Source organism: Melospiza melodia (assembly GCF_035770615.1).
Source record: "Melospiza melodia melodia isolate bMelMel2 chromosome 7 unlocalized genomic scaffold, bMelMel2.pri SUPER_7_unloc_1, whole genome shotgun sequence".
Taxonomy (NCBI): Eukaryota; Metazoa; Chordata; class Aves; order Passeriformes; family Passerellidae; genus Melospiza; species Melospiza melodia.
The window spans coordinates 6,513,076-6,531,167 of NW_026948497.1; the positions used below are offsets into that span (position 1 = coordinate 6,513,076).

Consider the following 18,092-nt stretch of genomic DNA (forward strand, 5'->3'; position numbering starts at 1 on the left):
AAAAACTTCCAAAAATCAAGAAAAAAAAAAGCCACCAGGAGTGTCCCATTTCCAGTCTCATCCCTCTGGGTTTCTGGTGGTTCCCCTCCTCAGGGATGCTGGGAATACCATGGGTCCTGGGGATCCCTCTCTCCAGGGTCCTGCTTAGGGATGCTGGGGGATTTCAGGGTCCCCCACTCCAGCCTCCCCCCACTCCAGCCACTTGGGGGTCCTCTGTCTTCCCACCACCATGTCCTGGATTTGGGCAAATTTGGGAGAAAACCTCCAAAAGCGTTTTCTCTAAAAAGCAAATTCAAGCAGCCACTCCCCCAACCAGATCAGGAAAATATTTCCTCAGAGAAAACGGGAAAAAAAACCTGTTTATTTAACAGGCAAAGTATTCATCAGCATAAAAAATGAACAATATTAAACAATAAAACCTCTTGCCGCTACAAAAGAGATGACAAACTCAGAAAGTCCCTCTGTGGGCAGTAGCTCAGCTCACTCAGTGTCTTATCAGTCTCTTATCAGTCCCTCTGGCACTGGAAATGCCACAGCCCAGGCTCAGCCTAGTGGGCCGCAGGTGCAAGCTGCTGGTGCGGTCGGGGTGTTCAGTGCAGAGCAGGTTTAAACAACTCCAAAGAAAAAGAAAACCACAGTCCAGGGAAGTTCTCTGCCTCAAGTGATCTAAAAACTAACTAAAAGCAAAGGAGAGCTCTTTCCTGCTGTCTGTCTGTCAGCAGACAACTGATACCTTAGGTTTTAAGTTTTTCTACTGTGTTTCGGTGTGCAGTTTTTAGCTTTATATTAAGTGTTACTGATATCTTTTCACAGAGTGGCGAAGACAAAACAATCCTGTTCTAGCTGGAGACTCAAGGACAATCTCTTCAAACTTCAGGCCCAAAGCATAAACAACATGAAAAGAGGAGGGCAGGCAAGCAAGCAAGGAAGACAAAACTTCATAATTTGAAGCTATTGAAGCTATTAATTGGGCAGTTAACTCCTATGTATAAATGTACTAAAATTTACAAAAATGTGAGATCTCGTGACCAAGCCCTCTTTTGCTCCCATCTCAGAGCCATCCAGGCAGAGCCACATCTGTGGCTCCAGTACTCCCAGGGTGTGACCTTTGAAGGCACTTCAATAAATATCTAATTTACTCCACTTAACTCCGTCTGGCCTCTATTCCAGCTCCTTAAGGCATCACAACATTCCAGGAGCCGGAATGTGGAGGAGTGAGTGCAGTTTCTGAAAACAAACTGCAGCTTCTTCCTCCTGCCCTTCAATCTCAGAACCAGCCTTCAAGGTGCAGAACTCATTTCTGGGCTAAACGGACCGATGGGGGTACGAGCATCATGAAGTGACTCCAGGACACGTCCCTGTCAGGGTCAGGGGGTTCCGTCCCCACCTCATCTCCGGGCTGCCGGGGGTCCCCCAGCTCCGGTATCGCCCCTTCCCCTCTCCCCGCCCCGGGGGTCCCCCGTTCCACAGCCTCGGCTCTCATGGGGATCCCCAAAACCAATGTCCTGCCCCGTCAGTACCGGGCCATCCCCACGTGGACCTGCCGGGACCGCCCTGAGGGGTGATCATGGCTCCTCTCGCCCCAAAATAGCTACTCTTAGGGAGCCTGGAGATACCCAGGACTCGAGTCTGGGATCTGCCGGCTCCGAACACTCACCAAAAAAATCCTCCTGGAGACCCCTGGCTGGAGTTATTTGGGAATTTAGCTACTTGATCTGGGCTTCTTCTGGGACTTTTAGCAGCCTTGTGTTCCTCACCTTGGAGTGAATGAACCTTGTCAGTCTCGCTGGTATCATTTGCTCCCTTTCCTCCAGTGATTTTAACAAACTTTTCAAGGAAGGACAAGAAAATATTTTCTTTTTCCCTGGCCATCCACAAAAGCCATTTTCCTCATAAGTTCTCCCATAAGTTCCCGAGGATGAAGGAGGGACTGAGTCCAAGTTTCCTAGAGTTCTTCCAGAAAGAACCACAACCTCCTCAGAGGAAGGAACCATGCTGTTGTCAAAGGAACTTGGGGACAGACAACAGTGCCTGAACTTACTGTGCCAAAATAATGTCACAATCTGGTTAAGAAAATTGTTAGAGAGATGCCTCTGCACCAATTAAGGTGCTAACTAGACCAAATCCAGAGTGGATTTTATTGAACAGTAAATGTGAGGTAGAGAGAGAGAGATGGAAAGAAAGAGAAAAGGGGGCGGAGAGCAATGGAGTGACAAGGGACAGACACCTCACCTGGGGCAGGGCAAGTGTGACATTGTCCCCTGTGTGTGTGGCCTTCCCAGGGTGGGGGTTTTACATCTGAGCCTGTTTGGGTAAGAGGGGTGGTGCTCACCCCCTGAGCAGGGATTACCCCACTGTTTTTGGTTGCAATGCAAGATGTAACCAAATGCATGTTTTCAATCCCCATCTTCATCAACTGTTATAAACAGGCGGGGCAGTGTTCTTTATTTCTTCCATGACTCAGCCCTGATAATGCCCTCCAGGGGAGATATCTTCTGTGAATGGGCCATTGAATGTCACTGCAGGACTGATAAAATTCCATCATCCCCTTGTGGGATGCTCCGCCCAAGCATTCCTACCTGCATATAAGTTGAGTCTTGCAACACCAGGAGCAGTTTACCTGCTGGATTCCCAGAGGACAAGAGCTCCATAACCACCACTGGACCTTCAGAGGAAGACCAGACCCTTCTACAGGATCACTGCTTCGACAGAATCACGTTCATCACTCCAACAGGACTGAAGCCACCATTTAATGGGACAGCTGCCACCACCCTGACCAACAGTGAGTCAGGTTATATCCTGACTGTGTAAGTTTACGGCAGTGTTTCTGTATCATTGTGTGATCTTCATTTTCTTTTTAAATTATAATTCTGGTTTAGACTCTGCCCCAAGTTTGCCTTCAAATAGTACAAAAGACCATGTGCTCATCCCTTGTTTTTCTCCTGAAAAAAGAAATTCCCATCCCCAAACCTGCGCCAGATGGAGGAGAAGTCTGTAAGGAAAAGGAAGATACCCCGGGACACCCAGGCAGGTGAGGAGGAAGTCAGTGCCCCTTTCCCCCTCTCTCCTGCTCCATCTCCCAGCCCAGCATGGACCCCAGCTGCAGGACAACCCTGCTGCCAACGCCATCCTGCTGGGGATGCACTGGGGTGATCTCCTTCCCCTTCTATCTGGCACAGAGGCAAATGCCATCCTCTCCTTGTCCTTCTTCACCCAGACAAGAAACTGAGGATGGAGACCAGAAGGGACAAATCCCCAAAGCAGAACCTCATGGAAGAGGCCATTTTTAGTGACTCCAAGACACAGGAATGCAACTGGGAGGAAAATCCCAGGAGATTCCACAGGAAGAGGGTCTGGAAAGCCAGCTGAGAGCACTCTGAAGATGAAAGACCCACCCTGGGCCAGGAAGGTGGACAGAGCTTCAGCCAGAGGTCAGAGCTGGTGGTCCCTGAGCAGCTTCATGATGGGCAGAAGCCCCACAAGTTTTCGGAGTGTGGGAAGAGCTTCAGGCGCAGCAGCATCCTCATCTAGCACCAGATGATCCACACTGGGGAATGCTCCTATGAATGTAGGGAGTGTGGGAAAGGCTTTAGCTGCAGCTCCCACCTCATGAGGTGCCAACGCATCCACACTGGGGGGAGGCCCTACGAGTGTCCCGAGTTTGGGAGGAGGTTTCACCCCAGCTCCCACCTCCTCCAGCACTAGCGGATTCACATGGATGAGAGGCCCTTCACCTGCCCAGACTGTGGGATGGGCTTCAAGCACAACTCCCACCCTATCAGGAATCAGCACATCGACACTGGGGAGAGGCCTTACGAGTGTGGAGAATGTGGGATGAGCTTTAGCCAGAGCTCAAACCTGATCTGCCACCTGAGAACCTAAACCAGGGAATGGCCCTATGAATGTTGGGAATGCGGGAAGAGCTTCAGGCTGAAGTCCCTCTTGCTCTACCACCAGAGGATCCACTCTGGGGAAAGGCCATACAATTGCCCTGAGTGTCAGAAGAGGTTTAGCACCATCTCCACTCTCCTCAAGCACCAGCGATTTCACATTGAGGAGAGGCCCTTCCGCTGTCCTGACTGTACAATTGGCTTAAAGCAGAAATTCCACCTCATCAGGCACCAACACATCCACACTGGGGAGAGGGCCTACGAATGTCCCCAGAGTCAGAAGAAGTTTCAGACCAGCTCCAATCTCCACAGCCACCAGCAGATTCAATCAGAGGAGAGGCCCTTCCTCTGCCCTGAGTGCGAGAAGGGCTTCAAGCAAAACTCCAGCCTAGTCACCGACCAGTGCATCCACACTGGGGAGAGGCCCTACGAGTGTCCCCGGTGTGGGAAGAGCTTCACCCAGAGCTCTCAATTGACCAGATACCAACAGTAAGGGAAGGCCTGCCAATGCCCCAAGTGCAGGAAGATTTTGTGTACTGCCCCAACTCAAATCATTGGAGTATCCACGTTGGGAAGACCCCTGATGATCCATGTTCCCTATGATCCATGCTGGGAAGACACCTGTACCTTTTCCTGTCCCTGCCAATGTAATGATTTGGGATGGAAAACAAAGAAGGTCTGGCCATGGCCCTCTCATTACATTCACTCCCACCTCAGGTCATTGCCAGGGCAGGAAACGGACTCTCTCTCTCCCTGAGGAGAAGGGTGAAATTTCCAGGAAGGAGAAATTGTGGCCAGGAAGACCCAGTGAGTTCTGGTGTAGTTTTCCCTGTAAACAGTTTTATTTATCCCCTCTGTTATCAATATTGTTTCTGTTCCTATTTTTTACTTATCTCATTGGTGTTCCCAGTAAATTGTTCTTATCCCAGCTTGGGATCTTTGTCTTCTGTGCTTTCCATGGGAGGAGGGAGGGCAGCGAGAGCAGTGCGGTTTTAGCAGGAGCAGGAAATTGGGGAATCCCATTCCTGAACCCCGGCCCCTGGAAACCGAGCATCCCAGCTGGTGCCAGCCCTGGTGGCCATGGCAACAGCCTTGGGAGCGGGTCCCTGGCTGGGGCTGTGGGAACCTCTTCCCTCTGGTGTCCAGGGACAGGAGTGGAGGGAACAGCTGCAGCTGAGTCGGGGCAGGCTCAGGTTGGATGTCAGGAAAAGGTTTTTGCCCAGAGGCTGCTGGGGCCCTGCCCAGGCTCCCCAGGAAGGGTCCCAGCTCCAGGGCTTTCTGAGCTGCAGCAGCATTTGGACAGCGCTGCCAGGCCCAGGCTGGCATTGTTGGGGTGTCCTGTGCAGGGCCAGCAGTTGGACTGGAGGATCCTGATGGGTCCCTCCCAGCTCAGCCAATTCTGTGGTTCTGGGATCCCATGAGCCTGGGGATGGGGCTGCAAATGGTTGCCATGGCAACGGTCTGTGGCTGCAGGCCTGAGCTGGTGTCCATGGCAACCACCCCTGGCATGGGGTCTCCATGGAGTTGCCAAGGGACGGACCATAGCAACAGGGGGCTGGTGATGGTTACCATGGAAACTGACCATAGCAACAGGGGGCTGGTGATGGTTGTCATGGAGACTGACCATAGCACCAGGGGCCTGGCGATGGTTGCCTTCTAAGGATCAGATTTGTCACTGGCCCTCAGAGGGGTTCCTTGGGGACTTTCCAAGAGTCCCCGGGCTGTTCCAGAGCTGCAATGTCACAGGTAGAGACAGCAGCTCCATGGAGACCTCCCAGGACTTTCTGGGGATGGTAAAGAGCCCTGTGGTCAGAGGCAGTCACAGTCATTCCATGGTGACATCCTAGGGGACCTTGGGCTGCAAAGGCACCAATCTGCCACAGACACTCATGGGGGCTCCACAGTGACATCCCAGGAGTCCCCAGGCTGCCAAAGAGCTGGGATGTCCCAGACACTCACAGGCGTTCCTGTCATGGGCACAGTGGGAGCTTCAGGCAAAAGCTTTATTTCTTTATTAAGAAAACTCCTGCTGAGTCATGAGATGGAGAAATTACACCCAGCAGCCGCCAGGGGTTCTCAAACCCTGCAGGACCCCTAGACTTCTAAAATTCCTTCTAAGAGAGGAGATGTGAGCGGCTGGATCCAATCCCAGCCCCAGATTTTTTCAAAGGTGTAAATGATTGGACTGGTGGAATTGAACTTTTAAGCAACTTGTCCCGCAGGATTAAAGATTGAATACCGGATAAATTTATATAAATACAGCTCTGATTTTTTCTGATCATGATTAGATAGAATGGTTCATTTACACCTCAAAGTAGATGAAGAAAAGGCGTTTTTGTTGTGGTCTGTGGTGGTGGACACAACCTTGTACCAATGAGCAGAAGCCATGAGAGAACCATCACAGACAGACAGACACACACAGGCACACACACAGACACAGAGACACACACATACAGACACACAGACACACAGACACACACAGAGCCACACAGGCACACAGACACACACACACACACAGACACACACAGACAACACAGACAGGCAGACAGAGAGACAGACACGCACACACACATACACATACACATACACAGCAGCTGCTTGGTAGGTCAGACACGGGAGCGTCCGGGCATAGAGGATTTTTTTGAGTCAAATGCTCCTGGTGTCCGGGGGTTAAAGACAAAGGAGAGTTTAGAGTATAAATACAGGAAAAGAGGGGGTAGAGGAGTGTAGGAGCATCAGAAGGTAGGACGATTGGGACGGACAGAGACGAGAGATCTCTGAAGCCAGGTCTCAGAACTTGTGGTTTATTGCAAAGGGTGTGGGTGCAGGGGCCTGTTTTGGAGCTGCCAGCCACAGCTCAAAGCAGGCCCGAAAGAGGAGCTCGAAAGAGGCGCCCAAAATGGATACCCGAAAGAGGAGCGGAGTTCCTGTTACAAAAGAAGAAATCTTCTTCTGTGCTGCATATTCTAATTTTCACTAACCAATCTAGTACAAGATACAAATTTTACAGCATTTACACACAGCCTATAAGAATCATTACATTACCATACTGTGTTACATTTTAAACCCTAAAAATTACTCCTTGAACCACTTCTGCCTGGCTAGTAGGGTCTGCTCGTACCCTTGGACTTGTCTGCAAGCAGAGGGTATTGTTTCATCAAAGGAAGATTGCTTTCAACCAGCCATCCCATTGTTTTCTAGTTGTTCAGTAACTAAGGCTTGGTATCTCAAAGCTTGCTTTCATTTCAGTCTCACTTATAGTTTCCATATTCTCAAAATCTTTTGCCAGGCAATCATATTTATAATGCTTTCCTGTTTCATCTTCCCCAGCATTTGCTCCTTTTCATTTTCACCACCCTTGCCCGGAAGATGGGGAACCAGAAAGGTTTGTCACAGCCACCCTCATTGTGACTTTTGGCACCCGAATAGGGACCATGACATTTAGTCACGTCAGAGTGGTTAGCTGATGGATAGGGCAGCACTCCCTGGGATTGTGGATTGTGCTGGGCCAAGCAGATTCATCATTGTTTCAAGGGACCTTGCCCAGGATCGTCAGGGACGATGACGGTTTAACCTGCATAGGATTGCATGTGGATTTGGGGAAATGCAAGACATTTCTTGCCCATTTTGCCGCTGTGTTTTTACAATATGCACCCACATCCCATAATTGATTTAGTGTGTTCTGGTGGCTGTTCCCCATGAGGCAGAGAAAGAGAAAAATGGGCAGTCAGATGTCCAAAGTAGAAAGGAGTATATATGGATGCTTTAAGTTAATTCTCACTGATCATGACAAAATATTTTCAAAGAATGAATTAAAATCAATCATTAAAAATTTTCCAGATGCCTCTGATGAAAAAATCCATATCACTGAATTTTGGGACTCAGTGGGAGTTAAACTGTACAACCTTTTGATCAAAAGGGACCCCATTGCACCCCACATGCTCCCCATCTTCCACACTATCCTTGAGATACTTCATCAGCAATCAGTGTATCAAAAACTTAATCCGTTGGTCACTCCTAACTTGGGACCTCCCCCCAAACCTGCCTTTATCAGACCTTCCACGATGATCCAAGATGGCAATGCCAGGTTGTCTTGGAGCATCATGCCCTGGAGACTCAAGATGGAAGGAGCCTGAATGTGGCTCAGGAGCCCAAACATCCTCCCTCTATCTTGGCTCCTCCACTTTCTTCTACCACAACCTTCTCTTCTGCCCTGAACAAACCTCCAGACTCCACCCCCACAACTGTGAGTCATGCCCCACTATCAATCATTCCACTTTCACCCTGGGCAATGCCTCCAGAAGTCCACCATCCTAAATCAAGGCCCTTCCTTCCCAACACCTGACTAAATGGCAGTGCCCTTTGCCTCACCCTCCAGCAAGAATATAACCCCCATGGTCAAAGATACTAAGCCAAAATGTCACACTATTTCTAATCCAAATGTTTCTCCTCCAAGTTATTCTTCCTTCCCAGAAGACAGTTTGGATTCCCCAGAGCCACCTCTACCTTCAACCCCAAAAGATTCCTAGGAAAGGAAAGAAGCAGTTAAGGAAGGAGACTGGCAAATAGTCTCAAAACTCCTCGTTGTTCTGGGATGTTTTGAAAGAAGGGAGCAGAATCCCAGGTATCAGCCACTGGTTTATGGGGAAATCAAGGATCTGCATAGGACAGCTAAAGACCAGAGGAAGGACTTGCCTTCTTTTAATGGCCCAATCAGTGCCATGTTTACAGCACATGTCTTAAACTCCTATGATTTAAAATATATTTTGACCATGTTGTTGTCACCTACAAATTACACCCTGTGGGAAGGGGGATGAAATGTTTACTAAATCAATTAATAGCAGACTATGCTAATAATGAGGCAAGGGCAGAATTGACAATCAACCATCTAGCTGGAGAAGGACAACACAGCCTACCAGATGATCAAACAGCAGCTATCTCCAGAGAAGAATTGGATGATATCAAAGAGATGGCTTTGAAAGCTTTAATCCAGGTATCGGATGGTAGCACCCTCAATTTGGACTACCTTGGGTGACTGCAGCTAAAGCTTTAGGACAATTAGACCATCTTGGGTGCCTGCTAAGTAAGCAAACCAATGCTACCTCCCGCACATTGAGTGGCCTGCTCTCAGACATAGAGACCATCAGACATGCCACCCTGCAGAACAGCAATAGAGTTTTTACTCTGGGCACATGGGCATGGCTGTGTAGACTGAGGGCAAGTGTTGCATGAACCTCTCCAGGCACAGTGAGTCAATCCACAAGAGCATTCAGGTATTGAAGGAAGGGTTCAAGAAGCTTCAAGTGGAAAACAAAGACTGGGTCAATAAACTCTTCCAATGCAAGGGACTAAAGGGTTGTATGATGTCTAGCTAAAACAGGACATTTAACTCTCTTAGTGGTTATTCTTGTATTGTTAATTTTCCCGTGTTTCATTGGATGCTTTTAGAAAGTCTTACAAAATTCTTTCAGTTCCATCTTTGCTGTAACACAGAAAGGGGGAAGATACCCAACACAGGCTCTTTATGGACTCCTTGGAGGAGAGAATTGGAGGCCAGGAAGGCACAAAAACCTCCCAGAGACTCAGTGAGGAAAGGAAAATCCTTAAAAGTACCTAAAATATTCTTAAATCCATACACTACCTTAAAAACCTTGAGTATCTCAAGGTGATAATGAGCCCTACTGAGTGTAAGTACAAAGCTCCTCAGGGACTCATTAAAGCAGATAACTGGGGCCATGATTGCACAAAACTCTCACAGAGTCAGTATCAAAAGGACAACACCAAGAACCTTCAAATAACTGAAGTACCTTGAAGCATTAATGAGCCCCACCGAGTGTTGTTACTGACAAAGCTTCTCCAGGGACTAATTAAAGCAGATAATTGGAGGCCATCATTGCACAAATCTCTCAGAGTCCAAGGCAAAAGCCAAAGCCAAAGTCCTTTGAAAAACCCGCAGTCCCTGGGAGCATTCAGGAGCCCCCTGAGCCATTCCTAAGCAAGTCTCCCCAGGGACTCCTTCCAGCAGATCCTTGAGGCCACTGGGATGTGGGCTAGGGGGGGATGCTGAGGGCAGGACAAGGTGCTGACAGTGCCCAGCCTGGCTGGGGCTGTGCCAGGAGGCCCCAGGGCCTCAGGACAAGGTGTCTCCTCACAGCCCTTGGTGGCACAGACCCTGCTGCTGTGCCCCAGGGCACCAAGACTTGGCTTCTGTTTGTCCCCACCAGTCATCACTGCCTCTGGTTCTCTGCTCTGCCTGGGGCCTGGGGACACTTTCTCAGTCATGTCCCTCAGTGGGACCCATTAAAAGTCCAAGAAAGTTTGGAGTTGGATTCTGCCTAGGAGTTCTGGAGAGGCTTCTTCAGCTCCCTCTCAGGGACTGATGTTCAGGGCATCAGCACAAAGCCCCAGAGGCTCATTAAAGTCCTTGTGCTGTGTCTGTGCTGATGAGCTGGGCCGGGCTCCTGGCACTCAGGCAGCTCCTGGTAACGAAGCAGAGCTTCAAAAGCACATTTCTCTTGATGAGCATCTCTTCTTCCAGCCCAGCAGGGCTGGGGCACTGCCTGCAGCCACCCTGGGCACAGCACAGAGGCACAGAGAGCTTCAACCTGTCAGAGCTGGGAAGGTGCTGAGAAGTGCCTGAGGCAGAATCACTGCCAGCCCTTGGCACAGGAACCTCTGGCTGCAGGACAATGCAGCTGCAGCTCCTGGAGCCATCTCCTAAACCTGGGACATCCCAACGCCTACAGGCTCTGTGAGTACAACTCTGAATATTTCCGGTGCAGGGGAGGTGAAATGCTCTTGAAGCTCTGACATGCTGAGGGTTTCTGATCAGTCATAGAATATTTCCAAGACAAGGACTTTGTAAAAAATTAGGTAATTTCCTAAGATATTGTATTCATTTTCCTAATATTGGACAATGGCATGGAGGGGGAGATAAATATTAAAGGTTGATTATTAATTATTTATTATTAATTTTGACAAGTGCCTGAGACAATGCAAACTATACGTTTTAGTGATCAGTAGGAGATCTCTAATTTTCTTTCAGCCACTCTGCTCATGGACAGCACCAGCCTCACCTTTGCTGGAGCCATAAGGCTCAGTCTGAGCTGTCCTTTCTCCAAGCTGCAAACAGAACCTGCCCCCAGCCAGTGCCCTGCAAACAGGCAGGGTTCTGTCAGTCCAAGGAGAGTGCACAGAGATTTGGGGTCCGTGAGTGCTGGCAGGGAGATCAGGCACAGGGAAACAGCTGCAGGAGGGAAAATCTCCAGGAAGCAGAGAGAAGATCAGGCAATGACAGAAAACAAACCCCGGAAATGCTGTGGCCGGGAGAGTTTAGAGATGTCCACAGGATTCCCTCCAGTGCAGCCCCTCCCTCTGAACAAGCCCCCTCCCTGCTGTGCCCCAGCCAAGCCTCTTCCCTCAGGGCCGGGGCTCCAAGGCGTGCAGCCCCTCCTGTGCAGGCAGAGCTGCAGCAGAGCCGTGGGGCAGCTCTGCAGCCTCGGGCCCAGTTCCCTCTGCAGAGCACAGGGCTGGGAGCAGCTGCCCGGCCCTGGGGGCCTGGAGGGGGCACAGCTGGCTCAGAGTGACGCTATCCCCAGTGCCCGGCTCTGGGCAATGCTGTCAGTGCAGCCAGGGAAGGAGCTGCATCTCCCTTCATCCAATGCCAGCATAAGGACACTTGGAAATCTCCCTGAGATTTCAGTCCAAGCTGGGACCCCCAATCCAGGGTGCAAACCTGTCCTAGAGCATCTCTGAGTTATAGGATTGATGGGGAAATGCAGAGGTGTTCTGACACTGAAAATGCTGCTGGGTTGGTGAAATGCACCTTGTGTGTCCTTGGCTACAAATTTGGAGCTGGGCAGTTGTGGGAACATCTCCTCTCAGCAGTGCATGGGACTTTTTTAGGGGAGGCATGGGAAGGTGATCATCCTCCCCAGGAGAAAGATTAAAACCCAGAAAAATCCTGAAGAGGTCAAAATGACAGACCATCTCCCCTCATTCTCCACTCATCAGTTTACCTCAAAGAACTTGCTCTGTTCTCCCTGAGGGCAGCAGAAATGCTGAGGATTTATAAACAAGAACACCAGGAAAGTTCTGGGAGAGCTTATAATGAACTCATGAAGACAAAAGAATGTCTGTGTGTTACAGAGGAGGGTGTATGGGAAATGGCTGTGATTTTGGTTGCAGGTATCTCCTGTAAATCTGCACTGTCCTTAGTCCAGGAACAGGTCCCCATGTGCAGCTCCAGCAAATGTCCAACAGCAGCTCCATCTGGCACTTCGTCCTGCTGGCATTGGCAGACACGCGGCAGCCGCAGCTCCTGCACTTCTGCCTCTTGCTGGGCATCTCCCTGGCTGCCCTCCTGGGCAACGGCCTCATCATCAGCGCCGTAGCCTGCGGCCACCACCTGCACACGCCCATGTTCTTCTTCCTGCTCAACCTGGCCCTCAGCGACCTGGGCTGCATCTGCACCACTGTCCCCAAAGCCATGCACAATTCCCTCTGGGACACCAGGGACATCTACACTGGATGTGCTGCTCAGCTCTTTTTCTTTGTGTTCTTCATCTCAGCAGAGTTTCCCTCCTGACCATCATGTGCTACGACCGCTACGTGTCCATCTGCAAACCCCTGCACTACGGGACCCTCCTGGGCAGCAGAGCTTGTGCCCACGTGGCAGCAGCTGCCTGGGCCAGTGCCTTTCTCAATGCTCTCATGCACACAGCCAATACATTTTCCCTGCCCTTGTGCCATGGCAATGCCCTTGGCCAGTTCTTCTGTGAAATCCCCCAGATCCTCAAGCTCTCCTGCTCACACTCAAACCTCAGGGAATTTGGGTCCATGGTGTTTTCCATCTCTTTAGCATTGTGTTGTTTCCTGTTCATTGTTTTCTCCTATGTGCAGATCTTCAGTGCCGTGCTGAGGATCCCCTCTGAGCAGGGACGGCACAAAGCCTTTTCTACCTGCCTCCCTCACCTGGCTGTGCTCTCTCTGTTCCTCAGCACTTCCACATTTGCTCACTTGAAGCCCCCCTCCATGTTCTCCCCATCCCTGGATCTGGCCCTGTCAGTTCTGTACTCAGTGGTGCCTCCAGCCCTGAACCCCCTCATCTACAGCCTGAGGAACCAGGAGCTCAAGGCTGCAGTGTGGACACTGATGACTGGCTAGTTTCAGGACCATTAAACTGCTGGCCAATTTCTGCAACTCACTTATAATAAATGACATCTTTCACGCTTCTGGTTTCTTTGGTTGTGTTTTGTTCTTTTTTCCCTTTGTATTCGTTTTTTCACACTGTCCACAAAGGACTATCACGCTTTATACCATTACTCATTTTTTCTCTTTCCACCTTCCCTGTGGCCACAGACTTTGTCAATGAGGAGATGCACTCTTGGTGCCTTTAAAAGAAATAAAGGATCTCCCACAGCAAAGTTTTCTGCAGAGATGCCTTTTTGTTGCCTTCTCTGGAGCTGCAGCAGCAATGTCTGTGTGCAGAGCTGGGGGCAGATCGGTGCTGGCACAGCAGCTCTGCTCCTGCTGCCCACACCATTCCTGATCCAGGCCAGGAGCCATTGGCCTTCTTGCCCACCTGGGCACTCTGCTGCCTCATGTCCAGCCTGCTGTCCATCAGTTCCTGCAGGTCCCTTTCTGCCTGGCTGCTGTCCAGCCACTCTGTACCCAGCCTGTAGCACTGCAGGGGTTGTTGTTGGCCAAAGGGGAGGACCAGGTACTTGGACTTGTTAAACCTCACCTTGTTGGATTTGGGCCCTGGATCCAGCCTGTCCAGGGCCCTCTGCAGAGCCCTCCTACTCTCCAGCAGATCCACACTCACATCCAGCTTTGTGTCATCTGCCAAGATGTCCTTGGTTCCAAGGGGCCCCTCACTGTCACAATGGCCTCTTGGTTACACCAGGCCCTGCACTGTCACAATGGTCTCCTTTGTTCCATGGGACCCCAAATGTGAAAATTGATTCCTTGGTTCCATGGGGCTTCACAGTGTCACAATGCTCTCGTTGGTGCTGCAGTTTCACAGTGGGCCCTTGGATCCATGGGGCCCCAGGGTGTCACAATGGCCCCATTGTCACATGAGGTCCCACACTGTCACCATGGTGCCTGTGGTTCCACAAATCCCCTCAGTGTCACAATGGACTCCTTGTTTTCACGAGGCCACACAGTGTCACAACCTTCTTGCAGATTCCTGGAGGCCCCCTCGTGTCACAGTGGGCCCTTGGTTACAGAGGATCCTGCAGTGTCACAGTGTCCCCTTCATTCCATGAGGCCCTGCAGCGTCAGAACAGCCCCTTGGTTCCACTGGGCCCCGGAGTCTCCCAATGGTCTCCTTGGTTTTCCAGTGTCAAAATGGTGAAACCCCTTGGTTACACAAGGCCCTGCAGTGTCACAATGGTCTCTGTGGTTCCACGAGAACCCAGAGTGTCACGATGCACTCTCTGGGTCCATTTGGCTCCAGAGCACCACAGTGGACCCCTGGTTCTATGGGGCTGCACGGTGTCACCATGGTCCTCTTAGTTCCACAAGGCCCTGCAGTGTCACAATGGCCCCAGAGTGTCCCAATTATCACAGAATGACAGAATCAAATAGGCTGGAAAAGACCTTTGGGATCATCAAGTCCAGCCAATGCCCTAATACTGCCTTGTCACCCAGACCATGCCACTAAGTGCCACTGGAGAGGGACAGTGACTCTGCCACCTCCCCCTGGCCAGCCATTCCAATGTCCACTCACCCTTTCTCTGAAGAACTTCCTATTGTCCAGCCTGAACCTCCCCTGGTGCAGCTTAAGGCTGTGTCTTCTTGTCCTGCCCTCCAGCAGATCCACACTCACACCCAGCTTGGTGCCATCTGAAATTTTTGAATGGTGGACTCGATCCCCTCACCCAGATCATTAGTGAAGATATTAAACAGGACTGGGCCCAGCACAGACCCCTGGGGGCACCACCAGTGCCTGGACACCAGCTGGGTGCAGCACCATCCCCACCACTCTCTGGGCCCAGCCTCCAGCCAGCTCTTAAATCTCCCAACAAGGAGGGAACCTGCCCAAGCTGTGGGCTGCAGCTTTTCCAGGGAATGCTGTCAGGGAGTGTCAAAGGCTTTGCTGAATTCCAGGCACACAACATCCACAGCCTTTCCTGCATCCACAGGTGGGTTACCTCGTCATAAAAGGAGACCAGGTTGGTCAGGCAGGACCTGCCACCCCTAAATCCACGCTGCCTGGCTCTGATCCCTGGGCCATCCTGTGGGTGCCCTGTGATGGCACTCAGGGTGATCTGTTCCATAACCTTGCTGGGCACCAAGGTCAGGCTGACAGGCCTGGAGTTCCCCAGCTCCTCCTTCCAGCCCTTCTTGGGAATGGGCTCACACTGGCACCTCCAGTCCTCTGGGAGCTCCCTGCTGAGCCAGCACTGATGGTAAATGATGGAAAGCAGCTTGGGGAGCTCATCCACAGCTCCCTCATCCCCCTGGGATGGATTCTATCCAATCCCATACACCTGTGAGCATCTGAGTGGCTCAGCAGGTCACCAACTACTCTCTCCTAGATTCCAGGGGCTGTTCTGCTCCCTGTGCCCATCTGCCAGCTCAGGAGAACACTTGTCCTGTGGACAACCTGTCCTAATATTGAAAGGTGAGGCAAATAAGGTGTTAAATAGTTCAGCCTTTTCCTTATCGTTAGTTTCTATATTCTCCAGTGTATCCAATAAAGAGTAGAGGTTCTCCTTATCCCATTGTTTGCTATTAATTTATTTATAGAAATATTTTCTATTATTTTTCACGGAAGTGTCCTGGGTAATCTCTAATACAGCTTTCACATCTCAACTTTTCTTTCAGCATGACCCAATAACATCCTTAAACACTTCCTAAGTGTCCTGACCTTCTGTCTAAAGGTGATGCTCCATCTTTTTTCCCTTGACTTCCCACAAAAGCTCCATGGGCAGCCAGGCTAGACATTTTCCTCTCTAGCTCATCTTTTGCCACACTGGGACAGGCTGCTCCTTCCCCCTTAAGATTACTTTCTTGAAATGTCTCCATCCTTCCTGGACCCCTTGGTTTTTAAGGGCTGTTTCCCTTCAAAAAATCAGTACCTGATTTGGTACTCCCCAAATCAGCATCCTAAATAGGCCAAAGTCTGCCCTTCCTAATTCCAGTGTAGAAGTTTTGTTGCTGCCCTTCCTTCTTTCACAGAATATTGAAAACTTGATTTTTTCATGGTCACTCTGTTCCAGGCAGCCTCTGAGCCCCACATCTGCCACCAGCCCTTCTCTGTTTGTGAACAGTAGGACATAGAGTTTTCCTTGGCAGTGGGAATGTTACCAAAAATTTAGTAAAACCAGAAAACTCCTTAACCCCAATGCAGCATTAAGAAGCAGCATTCTTTATTCAGCTGGATGCACGAGGGAGAGCTCCTCCCAAAGCCCTGAAGGCTGAGTGCAGGAAAGTTTCTGTTTATATTCTGTATATTGCACACATATTCATTGATTTTCACAGACTAAACATAAATATGATAATCATTTCCCCAAAATCATTAACATATTTCCCCTCCCCTTAACCCATGTGTTCTTCTGTCTGGGGGTCTCTCTGGTGGTCCCTAGTGGTCGTGGACCCCAATGTTCCCATGGGCCTGGCAGAGCTGGCAGGACACTGAGGCTGCTGAACTTCCAGTTCCCCTTCTCACACAATGGGCATTGTGTGGTTTCCATAGGCCTGGGGTTTTGGAAAACAAGCTCCAGGTGTCAGCTCACCTGGTGGAGACAATTTATGATCCGGTAACATGAGGTCACAGAGTGGGCTATGACATCACAGAGTGGGTCATGTGAGATTATCGAGAATTATGACATGATAGACTGCCTCTGTGACGTCATAGAGCGGGCTGTGATATCACAGGCCAGAGATCTGGCATCACAGAGCAGAATATTACATCACAGAGTTGGCTGTGACATCAGAGACCAGCTGTGTGACATTAGAGAATGGGCTATGCTATCACAGAGCAGGCTGTGACATCCCAGCAGGGCTGTGTCAGGTCACTGGGTTGGTTACTCTGCCCCCGATCCCCCTCACAGTTTCTCCCAACAAGTCCAATGCTGTTCATGCCCAGCAGGGTCCCTGTCCCCCAGGATCCCCCCAGCCCACCTGGACCCACAGCCTCCACCAAAGGATGTTCCACAGGATCCACCCCAGAGCCTGACAGGGGACAAGGGGCCAGGGCTGTGTGACCAGGACATCAAGGACGGGGATTATCCAGGTCACTGGGGCCTGGGTTGGGTTGCCCAGGGCAGGAAAGATGTCTGGCAGCTGGAGCAGGGTCTGGGAAGGGCCTCCAAGGTGGGGCTGGAGCCCTTGGGCTGTGAGCAGAGGCTGAGGGAGCTGGGCTTGTCCAGCCTAGAGCAGGGAAGGCTGAGGGGCTCCTCATCCCAGCCTGGCAGTGCCAGTGAGGAGGGGATGGAGAACACAGAGCCAGGCTCTTCACTGGGGGGGGGGGGGGGGGGGGGGGATGGGGGGAGACAAAATCCAATGGGTGGAAGGGGAAAGAGGAGAGATCAGCCAGGACAGGAGGAGATAAAATGAGTCAGGCTGCTTTCAGCATTTCCTCAACAGGAAAAGCAGCCTGACCTCCCTTCTCCATCCACCACTGGAAGCTTTCCAAATCAGGAATTGTTGGAGCTGTTTTTCCCCCACTCCAGGTTGAGCATCCTGATGCAAGAACTTAATTGTGTTTATATCTATCATAGAACCATGTTTGTCTGAAAGTAATTTTAGTATGGAAATCACTAGTGGATGGTGGATTCATCGGGTGCTGCTGGGACATAGCACATGGCTCAGGGAAGAGTGCGATTGTTATTAAATTGTGTCCTGTTCCACTGTGGTCTGTTGGCCATGAAGAGAAAGTTTCTGTGCCTCTGAGTCTCACTAGTTCCTGACCCCCAAAGGACACAAACCTGATGAGTTGTGATTCCCACTCCAGTGGTGGCACCTGACCTCCCTCCACCCCCACCCCCAGAGCAGAGCTCCCTTGTCCCAGAGAGTCCCTGGCAAATGAGGGATGAAGGAAACAGGACAGGCTGTGGGAATCAGGGGAAGGGCAGAGCCAGGGAGAAGAATGACTTTTGCATTTGATGGAGCTGTGCCTTGCCTTGGCTTTGTTGGCTGACAAGAAATGAACATCCCTCTGTGTCTCAGGCAGCTCCTTCTCCAAGGAAA

General features: G+C 50.6%; 1 protein-coding gene across 1 annotated transcript in view; it reads right to left on the reverse strand.

The window, feature by feature from the left end:
* LOC134432745 (zinc finger protein 850-like) overlaps positions 1 to 18,092 on the reverse strand; it is a gene marked incomplete at both ends in the record, with an annotated part of 158,139 nt that overhangs the window by 97,260 nt on the left and 42,787 nt on the right. The window lies entirely within an intron of this gene.